Source organism: Humulus lupulus, chromosome 5, assembly GCF_963169125.1.
Source record: "Humulus lupulus chromosome 5, drHumLupu1.1, whole genome shotgun sequence".
In the NCBI taxonomy this organism is placed as follows: domain Eukaryota; kingdom Viridiplantae; phylum Streptophyta; class Magnoliopsida; order Rosales; family Cannabaceae; genus Humulus; species Humulus lupulus.
The window spans coordinates 224,671,644-224,689,985 of NC_084797.1; the positions used below are offsets into that span (position 1 = coordinate 224,671,644).

At 46.4% G+C, this 18,342-nt stretch overlaps 1 long non-coding RNA gene across 1 annotated transcript; it reads right to left on the reverse strand.

Moving 5' to 3' along the window:
- Positions 1–362: 362 nt before the first annotated feature.
- On the reverse strand, positions 363–17,976 carry LOC133834018 (uncharacterized). Its single transcript, XR_009893272.1, has 2 exons — positions 17,877–17,976; positions 363–599 (listed from the first exon to the last, which is right to left on the reverse strand). It is a non-coding gene; the product is annotated as an uncharacterized LOC133834018 (long non-coding RNA).
- Between the last annotated feature and the right edge of the window lie 366 nt (positions 17,977–18,342).

An 18,342-nucleotide genomic window follows, 5' to 3' on the forward strand; every position in this document is an offset into this window, starting at 1 on the left:
TTACATAACACTTTATCAGTGTTATACAGATGTGTTATTGTACTGTCAATGATAACACAATTTCTGTGTTATTTTAATATATAGATAAGTGTTTAATTATGTTATTTATAGTCGATTATATAACACTTTTTTTTGTGTTATACTACACTTTAGTATAACACTTTTTTTGTGTTATACTACACTTTAGTATAACATTTTTTTGTGTTATACTACACATTATTTGTGTTATACTACACTTTAGTATAACACATTTTTTGTGTTATACTACACTTTAGTATAACACATGTTATATTAGCATAGAGAAACATAATATTTTTTTACTTACACAAAACTAGGAAAACAAATATGAAAGTTGAAGCCAATTAAGGTAACATAAATAGATTTTTATTAATTACTCAAATGTAATTACAATATTTAGTCTACTAGTCTAGGCTTAAGAAATCATATTACAACATAATTTATGCCCAATTCAGATTCCTTTATCACTAAATACAAAACAAGAAATGTATACAAAAATTAGTGAAATACATTCTTCCATTCTAAAGGCCTCAACTACAAATGTTGTTAAGAATTGCTCCAAAGAAATCATCTCAATATACCTGCACATTGTAAAAAAAAAAGTTATTTTATTATTAAGAACATAAGACTTAAGCTAATTTCCACCTGTAAGCATATAAAGTTTAAATTAAATTTGTAATAACTCCAAAACGTGACGAAACAGCAGGGTATAGCAAGATGTACTACCATGCAAAACAACGACTGAAGCAACAAAACATGTAACTTAAAACAAGGCTTGTGAAATGTATCAAGATAACAAATATATCATTCTCAGTGATCAAAAAGTATGTGAGGAAGAATTGATTCCAGTACTCTAAATTCTGTCAATATATCCCCAAAAAAATTAATGAATAAAAACAGAATCACACTTTGACTTCTTATACAACAAAATCATAAAGAAAAATAATAAAATAAAAAATCAAACATGACAATAATCGATGTTTTGAGGAGACGGTTTATGGTATGTCTTAAATTTCAGTTTCCTGTCTGTGTTCTAAACTCTTGGCTTTAGTGTCAAGTTTATGATTTTTGAAGAAAAGGTCTTTTATGATATAGAAGAACTCAAGCATACTTTATGTTTAATCATTCAACTTTAGTTGCAAGCTAGAAGCAAAAGAAAATCTATTTCATTTTCTACCATCTGTTTCTTGTATGCATAATGTTATGTGCTATACTAATTAAGGCATATAAGGTCTAGTACTAAGCTCAAAATTACTCTCAATAACTTAACTAAACTAACTGATTTAACTAAATTATATATATAAGGTCTAGTGCTAAGATTAAAGTATGTGCTATACTTACTAATAATGACTTTGTACTGTACAGGCGTTACTGTCTCAGACCCCAAATGAAACTCTAAAAGCTCCAACCCAGACTATTTGGGGTTTCCAATTTTCATGCAAATATAAGACCAAAATGTCCTGATATGTAAGCTATAAGCTATCCTCCATTTCACTTTTTTCATAAGCGCAGGCATGTATGTGATTACAAATACAACAATTGCCTGGACATCAATCAAGCCAGGAATCAGTATTAGTGGATCAAAAGCAACAACCATCTCTATATTTTGAGCAACCAAAGTTTTGGTCAATGTAATGGTTCCCTAAGTAACATCTAAATTTAAGTTCAAGTCTTGTCGAAGTGCTTAAAACTAAATAATTCAGCAAGCCTAAATATAAAAGAACAAAAGAAGCAAAAATAGTTGTTTAGGAGTTCGACTATTTTAAAAAACACAACTCACATGAAAAAAGAGATCTTCCAAACCATCCAGCGTATGTGCTAGGATTCAGAAGTCTGTTCCCAAGAATAAAAAAACAAAGTGAAAATTAGCATTTTAGGTTAGACAGTTGTTGATGCTCATAATCTCATCAATAGAAAGTATGAGGCCGAGGCAAGGCCCCTAGGCCACCGTCATCTCGGGAAGCCATCACGCCATCACAACACAAGTCTGGGTTCGGTTCTCGTGGAGTCGATGCCAAGTGTCCCACGTTGGCAAGGCAAAAGTGCCAAGGCACAGTAGCCTCACGAGACCCATCTCGCCCACGCACTCGGCCCCACAGCCTCGCCTATGCCCTCGCCCCATGGCCTCGCGAGATGCCTAGGCCACGCCACCCAAGTCGCCTCGCGAGATCCCTAGGCCACGCCTCCCAATTGGCCTCGCGAGATGCCTAGGCCACATCCCTCAAGTGGCCTCGCGAGAGGTCTCGGCCACGCCACACAAGTGGTCTCGCGAGATGTCTAGGCCACGCCACCCAAGTGGCCTCGCGAGATGCCTAGACCACGCCTCCCAAGTGGCCTCGCGAGATGCCTAGGCCACGCCACCCAAGTGGCCTCGCGAGATGCCTAGGCCACGCCTCCCAAGTGGCCTCACGAGATTCCTAGGCCACGCCTCCCAAGTGGCCTCGCGAGATGCCTAGGCCACACCTCTCAAGTGGCCTCGCGAGAGGTCTCGGCCACATCCCTCAAGTTGCCTCGCAAGAGGTCTCGGCCACGCCACCCAAGTGGCCTCGCGAGATGCCTAGGCCACGCCACCCAAGTGGCCTCGTGAGATGCCTAGGCCACGCCACCCAAGTGGCCTCGCGAGATGCCTAGGCCACGCCTCCCAAGTGGCTTCGCAAGATGCCTAGGCCACACCTCCCAAGTGGCCTCGCGAGATGCCTAGGCCACACCTCTCAAGTGGCCTTGCGAGAGGTCTCGGCCACATCCCTCCAGTGGCCTCCCAAGAGGTCTCGGCCACGCCACCCAAGTGGCCTCGCGAGATGCCTAGGCCGCGGCACCCAAGTGGCCTCGCGAGACGCCTAGGCCATGCCTCCCAAGTGGCCTCGCGAGTCTCGGTGCCCCTGGCCTCATGAGGGCCACATTCACAACGCACTCGACCTTGTGAATAGCTAGGGAGCCACGCCCTCAAGGGGGTCGCAAGGAGAGCGTCTCGCCACGCATCCTCAGACAACTTCCAGGGCCACATGCCTATCGCTCAGACTCGTGAGTGACCTCAGGAGGTTTTGGATATCCCATACCAAGGACCCAAGATCTCCGCCTCACACCAAGGGTCCCATTCCTTACACCTCGAGATCCCTATGCTTAGGAGATCCAGTACGAGTCGAACGGGGCATATTTGTACGACCCAGTACTAAGTACGGATACCAGTGCTAGTGAGACTGCTGGGGTAAGGATCATGGTCCGTACGTCCACGACCATAGGTCAGAGCCGACACCACTACCTCCTGCGCCACTACGTCTGCCACCACGCATCAGACATGGGTACAGAAAAGTAGTGGAGACATCCTCCTGACACCTGCTCTTATACAGGTTGTACAACCACGACCTCTGAAGCCACTCCCCTGACACAGTACGTATGTACTACTTGGTCCCCTGGACCACTATGTACCTAAGGCCATTAGAGCCTACTATAAAATGAACTCTAAGACCACCTGAAGGGGGGTTGGAAATTTTACTGTAGCAGAGGTTTTGAGTGTGAATGAAAGACGGAATTCTCCATTATTGTTCTATCCTAGTTCTTGGGTTATTGTTCAAGTTTTTACATCTTTCCGATTAGTGATCTTAATTTGATAATTTTTCCAACTTAACTTCGTTGACGAGTTCCCACCGTCAACAGTTTGGCGCCGTTTGTGGGAAAGTTAGTTTCAAGCTACTGTTCCACCATTGTTTCCGACAAGAAGAAGATGCCAAGATGCTCGAAGCGACCGAGGGAGACGCGGGAGGTAAAAGTTCACCTGAACGGAGTCCAGCTGAAGGCCTCCATGAAGGACGCTCCTCCACCCAGGGACGTGGAGCCCCCGAAAGACCCTGAAGTTCACGGAGGCGATAGGGTGTCCTCATTGCCAGCCGCTCCACCTGGAGGGAGTCCTCCAAGAGCACCACCGGTACACGCTGATGAGTTCCCTCCTCCAAAACTGCCGCAAGCACCGAACTCCGGCCGGCAAGACCCGGGCCCTTCTACCTGTAGGCCTGACAAACACCCCCGGGTCCACTCCGTGAGCTCGAGTTCGAAATCCCGGTTTTACGAAGAGGAGATACGTGAGCTCCACCGCAAGAACCAAAGATTAGAAACCACCTTAGAAAACATGCAAGAGGTCCTTAACGGCTTGCTGTAGGGTAAGTCCAGCGTAACCTTGCCTAAGAGGAAGGAGAAGGGCAAGGATGGGGTGGAGACCACGGTACCGGTAGATGATGGGAGAACCCGAAATTCAACTAGTAACACTCCCCACGTGAAGCAACGCGATCACCCCGAACCGCCTAAGCAGGCCCCGAAGCCAGCGCCGAGGACCAACGCTGCCCATCGCCATGAGGATGAGGTCACCTCCAAAAGAACACCCTCAGACTTGCGGGAGGAGCTTAATAAGAAGACGGCGGGCAAAGGGACCACGCCCCCTGTGGCGCCTCGAGAAGGCAAGGGAAAGGCGGACCTCAGCCCGTCCGCTTTAAGGGATACTCTCAGCAAGAGGAGGCAGGACCTAGACACGGAGATGAGGAGCTTGCGAAGCAAGATCGTCTCCGCGTCAGGCGGCCAGGCCTTTGAGGAGGACTTCGACCATGAGTCGCCCTTTGTGAGAGAAATTCAGGCAATCCGACTCCCTGCCAATTTTAAGGAGCCCAATATGACCCCTTACGAAGGAAACACGGATCCGAAATACCACCTGGATGCGTTTAATGATCTGATGAAACTGAGAGGGATCGGAAGTGGTGCCAGGTGCCATTGCTTCGCTGTTACTCTGAAAGGACCCACCTACAAATGGTTCAAAAGGCTAAGGCCAGGGTCCATCAGGTCCTGGCAGCAGTTCTCTGACGAATTCCTCCAACAGTACCATGCCGTGCGGGACTACACGATGCCAGGTACCAGCCTGGCCAACGTGAAGCAAGGGGAGAAAGAGAGCCTGAAGAGATACATTCACCGGTTCAATATGGAGGCCACAAAAGTGGGGAGCCTAACGCGCCGGGAGATAAAAATGGCCATTACCGCTGGGGTGCTCCCAGGAAGCAAGTTGTGGGACAACATGTTAAAGAGGGAAGTCACCGACTTGGATGACTTCTTTGAAAGAGCACAGAAGTACATCCGTGTGGAAGATGGCCGCGCAAACCTGAAGGCGGGGAAGGAGGAGCCCCACGCGAAGCCCCCAACTAACGACGGGTCGAATGTAGCAAAAGAGAAAAGAACGTACGATGGGTCGAGGGATGACCAGCAGAGGAAGACCAAACGAGGGGGTGATCATAGGCCAACGACTTATACTTACTATACGAACCTCACGGACACCAGGGAGCATATTTACATCACCAACGAAGATCGAGTGCCTTTCAAGAAGCCCCCACCAATGAGGAAGGATCGGTCCAAAAGGGACCCCAGTAGATACTGCCAATACCACAAGGACATCGGACACACCACGGCAGAGTGTATCCATCTGAAGGAGGAAATTGAGGAGCTTATCCGCCGGGGGCACTTGGGACGCTATGTCAGGAGAGAAAGGCAAAGGCCGGAGGGCGAGCCCACAGCACCCTAGGCGCAAGAGCGAGCCCCAGAAATACAGGGGGAGGTCCGAACCATTTTTGGAGGTCCAGGATTTGGGGGAGACTCTAGGAAGGGGCGAGATAGATATGCGAGAGAGGCTCGACGAAGTCCTCCACCCTGCGTCATGAGTTTAGAACAACGACCCCCGAAGAGTTTCAAGGGGGAAAATGACTCGATAACGTTCACTGAGGAGGACGCACGGGGGGTACACTTTCCCCACAATGATCTGCTGGTGTTGACAGTTCAATTGGCGAATATGCGTGTGCATTGAATCCTAGTGGACAATGGGAACTCGGTGGACATCCTATATCGTCCTGCTTTGGAAAAGATGGGGCTGGGCATTCGTCACCTGAAGCCCTGCCAGTCGTCCCTATACGGGTTCACATGGGACTCAATGCAACCCCTCGGAATGATCGAATTGACACTTACCATGGGGGAGAAACCCCGGCAAACTACAGTCATGTCTAACTTTGTTGTAGTAGATTGTGCATCAGCTTTCAACGCGGTATTGGGGAGACCCTCCCTGAGAGAATTGAAAGCCATAACTTCAATATATCACTTGGTTGTCAAGTTCCCGACTCCAGGAGGGGTCGCAAGTATGAAGGGAGAACAGAAGGAGGCGAGGGAGTGTTACAACACCTCACTCCGCACGCCTATAAAACCACGCGAGCCAATGGCCATGGTAGTACATGAGGCGCTATGTATGCCCACGAGGGGTCTGCAGGAGCTGGACCCTCGGGTCGTAGATGAGTCAAGAGCAGAACCGGTAGAAGAAGTAGAGGAGGTTACGGTGACGGAGGAACCATTAAGGAAATTGAAGATAGGAAGGAGCCTGCAAGGTGACGTGAAGGAGGAGTTGACGAAATTTTTGAAAGATAATCTAGACGTGTTTGCATGGAGTCATGAGGACATGGTCGGCATAGACCCCAGTGTGATGTGTCACCACCTGAACATCTCCCCAGAAGCAAGGCCCGTCCGGCAAAAGAGGCGGGAGCTAGACCCAACAAGATACGCAGCATTAAAGGAGGAGGTTGACAAGTTGAAGGCCAACGGTTTCATCCGTGAGTCTTTCTACCCTGTGTGGGTATCGAACCCAGTACTCGTGCCGAAGCCGAATGGGAAGTGGAGAACTTGCGTCGACTTCACGAACTTGAATAAAGCTTGTCCTAAGGACAGCTTCCCAATTCCTAGGATAGATCAGCTAGTAGATGCGACAGAAGGACATGAGTTACTAAGTTTTATGGACGCCTACTCAGGATACAACCAAATCCCAATGAACCCGGCAGATGAAGAGCACACGTCATTCATTACAGACAAAGGGCTATACTGCTACAAGGTAATGCCCTTCGGGCTCAAAAACGCGGGAGCCACCTATCAAAGGCTGGTGAATAAAATGTTCGCCAATCAGATAGGAAGGAATATGGAGCTGTATGTGGATGACGTGTTAGTGAAGACCAAAATAGCAGCAGAGCTCAACAAAGACCTTGGTGAGATGTTTGACACGCTCAGGAAATACCGGATGAAGTTGAACCCAGTCAAATGCACCTTCGGGGTATCCTCAGGAAAATTCTTGGGCTTCATGGTCAATTCCAGAGGCATCGAGGCCAATCCTGACAAGATAAAGGCACTCATAGAGATGAGCCCGCCAAAGAATAAGAAGGAGGTACAGTGCCTAACAGGAAGGGTGGCGGCCCTTAATAGGTTTTTCTCAAGGTCCACCGACAAGTGCCTCCCATTCTTTGACATCCTCAAAGGGAGCAAAAAGTTCGCTTGGGATGAAAGATGTGAGGAAGCTTTTGTCAAGCTGAAAGAGCACCTGGGGAAGCCACCCCTGTTAGCGAAGCCAGAGAAGGACGAGAAGATGTACCTGTACTTGGCAGTGTCTGAGCATGCCATCAGCGCAGCCCTGGTTAAGGGAGAGAAGCAGCAGCAACAACCCGTATACTATATCGGCAAACGTTTGGTGGACGCGGAGAACCGGTATCCAGAGATCGAAAAACTGGCCTATGCGCTAGTGGTGGCTTCGAGGAAGTTGAGACCTTACTTCCATGCACATACAATTGAAGTCTTAACAGATAGTCCTTTGAGACAGGTCTTACATAAGCCAGAGACTTTAGGGAGACTAATGAAATGGTCGATTGAGAGTCAGTTTGATATTGTATACACTCCGAGGGCTTCCATCAATGGACAGGTGCTGGCGGATTTTATAGTAGAACTCACCCATCACCCGAATGAAGGAAGGAATGAAGAAGTAGAACAGCCTGTTACGGAGGAGGAGCTAGGAGGTTCAGAGGAGTGGAGTTTGCACGTTGATGGGGCGTCAAATGAAGGAGGATCAGGAGCGGGCATCATGATGACTGGGCCCGAAGGACATAGAATGTATTGCGCAATCCGATTTTGGTTTGAGGCCTCCAATAATGAAGCAAGCGCTCTTAGCTGGCCTGCGTTTGGCCCAGGAGCTGAGAGTGACACGCCTTCAAATCTTCAGCGACTCTCAACTGGTATTATGCCAAGTAAAGGGAGAGTACCAGGCGAGGGGACCCAAGATGGCAGCATACTTGGAGAAGGTGAAGGGCTATCTGGGACGGTTGGTGGCATATACTATAAAGCAAATCCCCAGAGAAAAGAACACCCATGCCGATGCACTCGCAAAGCTGGCATCTACCAAGGATAGTGATGTCTTGGAATCAATACCCTTGGAGTACTTACCAAAACCCAGCATCGAAGGCGCGGACGTACACATGATTAGTGCCCCGAGGGAATCATGGACCGAGCCAATCAAGAGGTACCTGGAAGAAGGAACCTTGCCTGCAGATAAAAACGAATCCCGGAGGTTGGTGTACAAGGCCGTAAGATACACCCTGGTAAATAGGGTCCTTTACAAAAGAGGATTCTCAATGCCCCTCCTGCGGTGTGTAGAAGAAGAGGAGGCGTTGAAAGTGTTACAGGAGATACATGAGGGAGAGTGCGGCAACCACGAGAGCGGACCCTCCACAGCTAGGAAGGCCATGAGACAAGGATACTACTGGCATTCCATGGAGAAAGATGCGCATGACTTTGCCACGAAATGCGACAAATGCCAGAGGCACACCAACTACCCTCGGAAACCCCTAGGCAAACTGACCAGCATGACCAGCCTCTGGTCCTTCGCTATCTGGGGGATAGACTTGATCGACGCTCTTCCTACAGGCAGGGGTGGAGCAAAGTACGCGGTGGTGGCAGTGGATTATTTCACTAAGTGGGTAAGCGGAACCCCTTGTGAAGATAACCGCCAAGCACATCACCTCTTTCGTCAACAAATTCATTGTGTGTCGATATGGAGTACCCTACACGATTATTTCCGACAATGGTACCCAGTTCGAGGGAGGAGCCTTCGATGAATATTGTAAGGAAATAGGCATAAGGAGGAGTTTCACCGCGGTTGTACACCCCCAGGCCAATGGGCAAGTGGAGGCCATAAACAGGGTCCTTAAGCAGAACTTGAAGACAAAGCTGGAAAAGATGAAGGGAGCCTGGGTAGATGAGCTACCAAATGTGTTGTGGGCTTACAGGACCACCCCACACACGACTACTGGGGAATCCCCATTCTCCTTGGCCTATGGGTGCGAGGCCGTGGTCCCAGTCGAGATGCGAGTCGAGTCCCTTAGGGTACAGGCATATGGAGACAAAGCCAACCGCGTAGCCCGGGCCGAAAACTTAGACATGCTGGAAGAGAAGAGAGAAAAAGCCCAAATGAAGGTGGCGGTATACCAGCAGCGTGCCGCAAGGTACTACAATTCGAGGGTGCGAGAGAGAACTTTTAGAGTTAGCGACCTGGTGCTAAGGAAGGTACTCCCAAACACACGAGACCCAGGCGCAGGAGTGCTGGGGGCGAATTGGGAGGGGCCCTACCAGGTTGCTCAGTGCATCCCCCCGAACACTTACAAGCTAGCTCACATGGACGACACCCTCATACCCTGAGCATGGAACGCGGAGCACCTGAGGAAGTACTACCAGTAAGGCACCCATGTTTGATGGAAAAAGAACAAGTGTTGCATACTGCCTTAATATGATAGGAAGAAGTCAAAGAGGTTACTTAGATAGCCTCCTAAGTAGGTGTGAGTCTTTTATTTTTGTTTAATATAAAAACTTCATATGTACCATTGCAACTATTTGTATGAGACCGTTTATTATGAATGTGATGAATGGAACTGCATGTTGTGGGTAAAACTGTTCGACCTCATGTATTATTTTCCTTCGCTACGTGGGCATCAGCCAAAGTGCCTGCCGAAATAAATTTCACCAGACACTTGGGGGGCAGGATAGGAGGCGACAGCAGGCAGCTAGCAAAGGGAACCTAAAAGGGGCCCTATAACAAAGGATCCTAAAAAGGGACCCCTTGCCCTCCTAAAAATGAGACCCCTAAAAGAGGACCCTCTACCAAGAGTATCCTAAAAAAGGGCCCTCTATCAAGAGGAAGTGACCCAAAACCAAAAAGACCCCCTATACTAGGGCCTTCAACGAAGTCCTTACAAGGCACCCCTTGGGATCGTAAGGATTAGCTACCCTTATGAACACCAAGGGAGGCCATAGGGACTTACAAAAAACGCATGGTGACGACAATAATAATAAGTCTAGAGCGGCCACCAAGCCGCCTAGCCAAAAAGGGTCCCAAAGGAGACCCTTGCAAAAATAGTACTATGAATAACAATGAGAAGGACGCTTCTCGCAAAGAAATAATAAGCGCGCGCAAGAAAAACATAAAAGGATAACTAAGACCCAAGGGGTCAAAATATCCTTATAAAAGCAACCAAGAGGCACCAAAAGAGGTCCCAGCGAACCCTTTCACATGGGCTCCAAAGGACCTCCAGCCTGATAGATAAAAGAGGGGAACCAACTAAACCCCGGGCTTAAAAGGGCCTCGAATGCAATAGAACAAGAAATAAACAGCAACATATGTATTTATACATTAAAAAAAAGAGTTCTCGGGATAGTACAAGAGTTACTAACAGAAAAGTAGCACTGGTAATGATGTTACAAAATAAAAAGAAAACAAAAAAAGGAGCGAGACTATTTCAAGGTCTCCCGTAGTGGGCACTCCACCAGGCCGCTCGGGCAACGACCTGTTCGCCAAAAGAGGAGAAGTCGAAGTTGGGATCCTGCTTCCACACATTGTAAAGAGCATGGTCTATAGACTTGCACTCAGTTATGACCCTCTCCGCCTCCAAGGAAGCGATCTTCTCCTGAGCCGACTTTAGTTCAGCCATTAGGGCCTCAACTTCAGTCTCCAGTTGAGTAACCCTCCCCTGCGACGCGGTCGCAGCGGCCTTGGCCCCCCAGAGCTCGCGCTCCAAGCATCTAGCCTTGCCCTTTAGCTCTTTGATCTTGGCCTTCAGCTTCTCCCTCTTTGAGTCCAAATTGGCATACTTAGTCCGGGCCTTTGACAATTGGACCTTGGTTCCGCTAAGCTCATTTTTGAGCTCCTGGACCTAGGCCATGAGTCCGTCCCTCTCGGCAGTAGATGCAGAGAGGACGCCGGACATGTCAACATGCTGAAGGGACACGATGTAGATCTGCACAAGAAAGTCAATGGCGTCAGCAATAAGCAACAAAAAGGAAAACACATGTACACCTATACATAATATTAATCAACACAAGGTGCAAGACCTCACTCAGGCCGCGGCACGCCTTAGGATTTCCCCAAGATCTGGTTGGGTCACATTCCCTAGACCTCTCCAGTCGGAGGTAGGGAGGTTCGAGGCAATCTGAATGAAATGCTGGGCATAGGATGAGGCCATCCTAGTCACCCAAGGCTTCGCCTCCACGCTAGGAACATCTGGTTGGACAGGAACGGATGACCCACTCGCCGAAGCAGGAGGAGGCGCAGGGAAGGGGATAAACTGGAACCCTGGTGCATTAGAAGGGGGCTCGGCGAGGTCGACATAATCAGCATCCGGCAAGCCAATATCATGAGGGACTTGAGGGAAGGCGTCATTTCCATCAATGCCAGGAGGAGCGTAACATCCCGCTGCGGGCTGCGGGTCCGGAGATTGACAGGCCATGTCCTGGTCATGGGAATCGTAAGGAGGGCATCCTCCGGGGGACAGGGGGTGCTGATGAGACCCCCCACATTCGAGGGGAACATCCTCCATCTCCACCTCAGCCTCACCATCGTGTAGTGACAGCCCAGTCGGCATATCCATAGCCTTCTTAAACCCAGTAACTGACCACAGGAACTTGGGGTTAGAGACTGGGGACAATTGGTGGCGGTTGAGATTCACCACAGTAAATAGGACTGCTGCCTTCTTCAGGTCAGAGTCTCCAGCAAGGAGTTTTCCTATGGCCTCCGCCTCCGGCCCAATGACTGAGGGATCAGCAAATCGCCCTACAAGAACCACGCCAATGTCAGTACAAGCAAGAGTGCAAAACAGTAAGTTCTAATAAGAAAAAGAGAAAGACCAGGATACTTACTAAGGCCGGCGCGAAAGCCTTCACGAACCGAGAGAGGCCCCTCTACCCAGAAAAAGTCTTGTTTCCAAGGCCCTGTGTTGGACACCGAGCCCTCTATTAAGGGAAGCTCACTGTTGGCCTTCTGCAGGTAGTAGAAACCCTTGGACTTGGGCACTCCCATAAGGTTATACAAGGAATGCACCTCCTGCGCCGTCGGGGCGCGTTGGACGTTATCCTTGAACCAAATGAAGAGGCAACTTAAAGTCAACCAACTGTTGGGCGACAAATGAAGAGGGGCCAAATCAAAATAGTTGAGAACCGCCATGAAGAACGGGTGCAGAGGAATGGTGCCACCCGCCTTCAAAATCTGCTCACTCAAAGCCACAAAGCCCTTCTTAGGGCGGTCGGCCCGACAGGCCTCCTGAGGAACATGCAGAGCGTATTCTGGAGGAGCTCGGTAGTGCTTCACGATGGCCTTCAATTTGTTCGGAGACACGTGTGACACTAGACTGGACGCCAGTAGGGGGGCATCGTCCTCTTCCTGGGCGGACACCTGTCTGCGTGCTTTCGACATATCTGAAAAATCAAAAGAAATATGTGAGGAAGGGGCAGAACACTTAACCCTCCATTTTTTCTTCCTAGCAAGAGTTTTCCATCGAGGGAGCGATGGCAGAAGCACTAAGCTAGGATAAACTGAGACTAGGGGCTGGGGAGAGGAGCTAGCAGCCCCATGACTGTCATCAGGCGAAGAGGGAGGAGGAGGTTCTGGCGGAATGTGTCCCTCCATAAATTATAACTCCCACCATAATTCAAAAAGGGTCATCCTAAGACGCGCTATATGGTCACTAAGGCCCAGGGGTGAAGGTCCTCCATCCCCTCTCGACACCGAGTCAATTTCGCTCTCCACCACCCAAATTTTACGTCTAAGTTCGGTCATGCACTCAAGGTGGCGGATGCAGGCTTGTCTTAAAGAGCCATAGTCCTGGTGAGGGTTGCCCTCAGGGGACTCTGAGTCTGAGGACAGGTCAATAAACTCAGCCCTTGGGGGTATGTCGGACAGGCCGTCACTGGCCATGAAACCGCGGCCCAACAGCAAAAAGAGGCTCACGTATAAACGATGGGAAGGCTACAAAACACAAAGGAATAAGCTTAATACCTCTATATGCAAACGCCCTAAAATGGCATACTACAGGGTAAAAAAAAAATTAAACAAAGAGGAGGGGCGTGCATATGGTCAAACTCACTACAAGCTTAAACGGATGTACCCCATCCCAAGTACTGCTAGTTTAGATCCGATAAAAATAAATAGTAATAATAAATAAATAAAAGGGAGAAGGAAAGAAAATATACCTCAAGCGATTAAAAGAACGAAGTCGGGGTCCAAAGAAGGTCGGGGAGCCAAAAGCACCAAAGCGTCGAAAATGCGCGTCTGCAAGAATTAACCAGAAATGTGTGTTAGTCATAAAATATACACACCAAGAAATTAGTTCATAAAAATTAAAAAAAAAATGAAGTGAAAAAATATGCAAAAAAAATGAAAGGAACTATGGTGAAAGTCAAGTTGTGGGGGATTGAACCCCTTACCTCTTGAAAGGAATAAGGGTCTATGCACCACTAAGCCAAGGGAGTAAGGGGAGAATATCAAGCCATGCATGAGGGCCTATTTAAAGAGATCAAGGTGAATAGTCTACAAGGGCACCTAAAGGTACTCTCCTAGACTGGGGGGAAAGTGTTGATGCTCATAATCTCATCAATAGAAAGTATGAGGCCGAGGCAAGGCCCCTAGGCCACCGTCCTCTCGGGAAGCCATCACGCCATCACAACACAAGTCTGGGTTCGGTTCTCGTGGAGTCGATGCCAACTGTCCCACGTTGGCAAGGCATAAGTGCCAAGGCTCAGTAGCCTCGCGAGACCCATCTCGCCCACGGCCTCGCCCCCACGGCCTCGCCTATGCCCTCAACCCCATGGCCTCGCGAGATGCCTAGGCCATGCCACCCAAGTGGCCTCGCGAGATGCCTAGGCCACGCCTCCCAAGTGGCCTCGCGAGATGCCTAGGCCACATCCCTCAACTGGCCTCGCGAGAGGTCTCGGCCACGCCACACAAGTGGCCTCGTGAGATGTCTAGGCCACGCCACCCAAGTGGCCTTGCGAGATGCCTAGACCACGCCTCCCAAGTGGCCTCACGAGATGCCTAGGCCACGCCACCCAAGTGGCCTCGCGAGATGCCTAGGCCACGCCTCCCAAGTGGCCTCGCGAGATGCCTAGGCCACGCCACCCAAGTGGCCTCGCGAGATGCCTAGGCCACGCCTCCCAAGTGGCCTCGCGAGATGCCTAGGCCACGCCACCCAAGTGGCCTCACAAGATGCCTAGGCCACGCCTCCCAAGTGGCCTCGCGAGATGCCAAGGCCACACCTCTCAAGTGGCCTCGCGAGAGGTCTCGGCCACATCCCTCAAGTGGCCTCGGCCACGCCACCCAAGTGGCCTCGCGAGATGCCTAGGCCGCGCCACCAAAGTGGCCTCGTAAGACGCCTAGGCCACGCCTCCCAAGTGGCCTCGAGAATCTCGGCGCCTCTGTCCTCATGAGGGCCACATCCACAATGCACTCGACCTTGTGAATAGCTAGGGAGCCACGCCCTCAAGGGGGTCGCAAGGAGAGCGTCTCACCACGCATCCTCAGACATCTTCCAGGGCCACATGCCTATCGCTCAGACTCGTGAGTAACCTTAGGAAGTTTTGGATATCCCATACCAAGGACCCAAGATCTCCGCCTCACACCAAGGGTCCCATTCCTTACACCTCGAGATCCCTATGCTTAGGAGATCCAGTACGAGTCAAACGGGGCATATTTGTACGACCCAGTACTAAGTACGGATACCAGTGCCAATGAGACTTTTGGGGTAAGGATCATGGTCCGTACGTCCACGGCCATAGGTCAGAGCCGACACCACTACCTCCTGCGCCACTACGTCTGCCACCACGCATCAGACATGGGTACAGACAAGTAGTGGAGACATCCTCCTGACACCTGCTCCTATATAGGTTGTACAACCACGACCTCTGAAGCCACTCCCCTGACACAGTACGTATGTACTACTTGGTCCCCTGGACCACTATGTACCTAAGGCCATTAGAGCCTACTATAAAATGAACTCTAAGACCACCTGAAGGGGGGTTGGAAATTTTACTGTAGCAGAGGTTTTGAGTGTGAATGAAAGACTGAATTCTCCATTATTGTTCTATCCTAGTTCTTGGGTTATTGTTCAAGTTTTTACAGATTTCCGATTAGTGATCTTAATTTGATAATTTTTCCAACTTAACTTCGTTGACGAGTTCTCACCGTCAACAACCGTAAATTCCCATTGCCAATTCTGATGGGAAAAATATCTCAAATAAACATTAAAAATCAAATATGAGGTGAATTATCCTATAAAGAACCTTCCCACTTAACAATAAAACAAAATTTGTGGATGCTGCATCACTGTTTCTTCACTAAGATCTTTGTCCAGGACACTGACTAGAACAGGAACACTAGTGTAGAAAACATTATAAGCCATCAAGCTAACAGAATTAAAAAAACTAGTCCCTGAGACACCTGAAACAAAAGAGAAGCTGAAAACATGCCAAAGTTAGTACACCAGACATTTAAAAAAGAATAATATACAAGATCAGAAGGAATAATGTTTACATGTCATTTATAAAAGATATAAAAGTTGAAAATAAATGGCATTGTCCAGGAGAACTCACAAGATCTGGATGAAACAAACCACTAGAGACTTGTAAAATGAATACTAGGATAGAAATGATGTACGGTTGTATGAGTAACGTCCATGGACAAGTATTAATCTTTTCAAAAACCTAAACTCTGCAAAACAATACAATAATAACAAAACAAATCACTCTACCCTGTTCGTTCTGTCAAGTTTCCAAAAAGTGAGAGGAGGGGTTTATGTATCAGCAACTTACTCCCAATACTATAATCAGCTGCTCTTGCTGCCTATAAAAGCATTAGAGGTGAAACATATAACACAAACAATAGCTAAACACGCAACCTGCAAACCCAAAGTTACATTCATTCAACACAACTTAACATCTTTCATGAAGAAAAAAAACATGGAAACTGCTCATAAATAGGTTTTCAATTTATATGCCAAAAAACAGACCTTTTGAGCAATCTTATATCTGGATAAAGTTGAAAAGTAAAGCATGTTTAGCATCAGAGATGGAAAAACTCAAAGCAGCTAAGAAAGAAGGTAATATCATATTAAGAATGAATTGGAAAAAAGTACCTTCCAAAGCTCTGAAGAAGCTCTTTCAGTTCTGACTTTGCTCCTGAGAGTTCATTATATATAAACACTTTGACCTTATGATGAAAAATACAAATAACAAAATCCATTAAAAATAGACTCTAATGATCATGTAATTATTTTTTCCCAAGTATTTCTTTGAAAGGAATTAAAACCATCAGTTTCTGAGAAAAAATGGGTAACTCAAACTTTCTGAATCAATTGAAACAATCTGAGTCAATATTAATGCCTCAATGTAATAGAGAAAATCAAGGAAGCATCAGTGTTGAATTTGAAATTACATGTGAGGTCCTGTTAATTTGGGGCAAATCCTTTACTTTTGCTTGACATATTTTATAGTTTTACAGCTGTCAGAAATTATTATTTTATTTATTGTAAATGAAATACATCATACTTAAATTGCATATTCTTGTAAACATAATCCATCTGATATGATTACTAAAGTACTTCCAGGTAGCAAGTTTTATCACTGCTTGGATCTCATTCGATTATAAGATGGATAGGCCCTAAGGGGCTATTTGGGCAATCACTAGTTCAAGTTTAGTTTCTGAACCAAGGAGGAAATTTGCTATATTGGTCCAGGCAACTAACTTCTAACTGTTTCTGTTAAGTTTGTTGGTTCTATTTTTTTACTTGTAATACTTTGCTATATGAGTTTGTATTACTTTAGTTTTTTCACTGGTCGTGAAAAAGAACAAGTTTTATTCTCTAAATTTGTAACATCTTGAGAGGAACAGAGACAAGAGTGTTGTAAAGGTTGTAAAGAGAATGGATCATGATTCAACTTTCTGTGGCTCTGTAAAATGACCTTCAACATTCAATCATCATGATGACAAAGAACTTTAGAGATATTAAGTTATTAAGAAAATAAGAATTTAGCAATAAGCTATTAAGTTATTTTCACCATCGTCATCAAATAATAATATCAAGATTGCCAAACAGATGCATACAAAAATATCCTCTCCTCGACATGGAAATCAGATATCAATAGTAGATAGTAATACGGAGGAAATAGCCTCATTGCCTAATATGAAACAAAAGATTTGTTTTCAATTTTTCATTGATATATAATGTATGGCTGATGTTACACGTATATATCCATGTATATTATATAGATCAAATGGTACCTAAAACAAAAATTAGGTGCTCCATTTCTGCAATTGTTTCAGTTCTTAATTTGTTTGGTTACTGCCTACTCTTGTTATTATACGTTAGGTACTTAATTTATTCTTTACTTATTCTGTTCTCTTTTTTTTCTTTTGGATTAGTATTAGTTTTGGATTTGGAGTATAACATTTTTCAAATATTTTCAGAGCAGTGGAATATAAAAATCATCACATGCTAAGTGGATAAATTTGGTAGTTGAATTAATCTTTTTAATATGTTTTCTAAATTACATAGCCAAATCACATGGTAAAAGTATCAAACTCAATCAAATCATATCAATCAAACATGATACAAGTACCATAAATATCAATTAATCTCTAGGAAGATAACAACTGGAAATATAAAAGCAGAAAAATAATCTAAAATAAAAATTAGAAAAGAAGAAGCAAAGCTTACCCTCATTCGCTTCTCTAGCTGCAGACGCCAGGTTAATTCTTCAACTTTCTTTTCCAGCTTATTTTTGGCAGCCTGAAGGGCACCAGTTTCCTTAGCAGCCTGCAAAAGATTGGATGATATCAAAATATATTAAAAAACATAAAATTATTGTCAATACATGAATGCGCATGAGTTCTAGGTCTAAAATCAGGAAGAAGAAGAAAATAATTTTGGCAAGACAATTTTGCAAATTGTAACCTCAAACAATTTCATAAAGCAATAGAACAAGCATGACATCAACAAATAACACTAGAATAGATCTAAATGGTGATGAGAAAACCTTAGAAAGGAAAAAGAAATAATAAAACAGAATAACCATTTTGAGCTTTCGTGATTCTCTGCGTGCAACTTTTCTTCTCTAAGCTCATTGTGTGGTCACTGCTGCTTTCTTTATCCTTAAATAACGGTAGCGATTTAAGTATTTCCG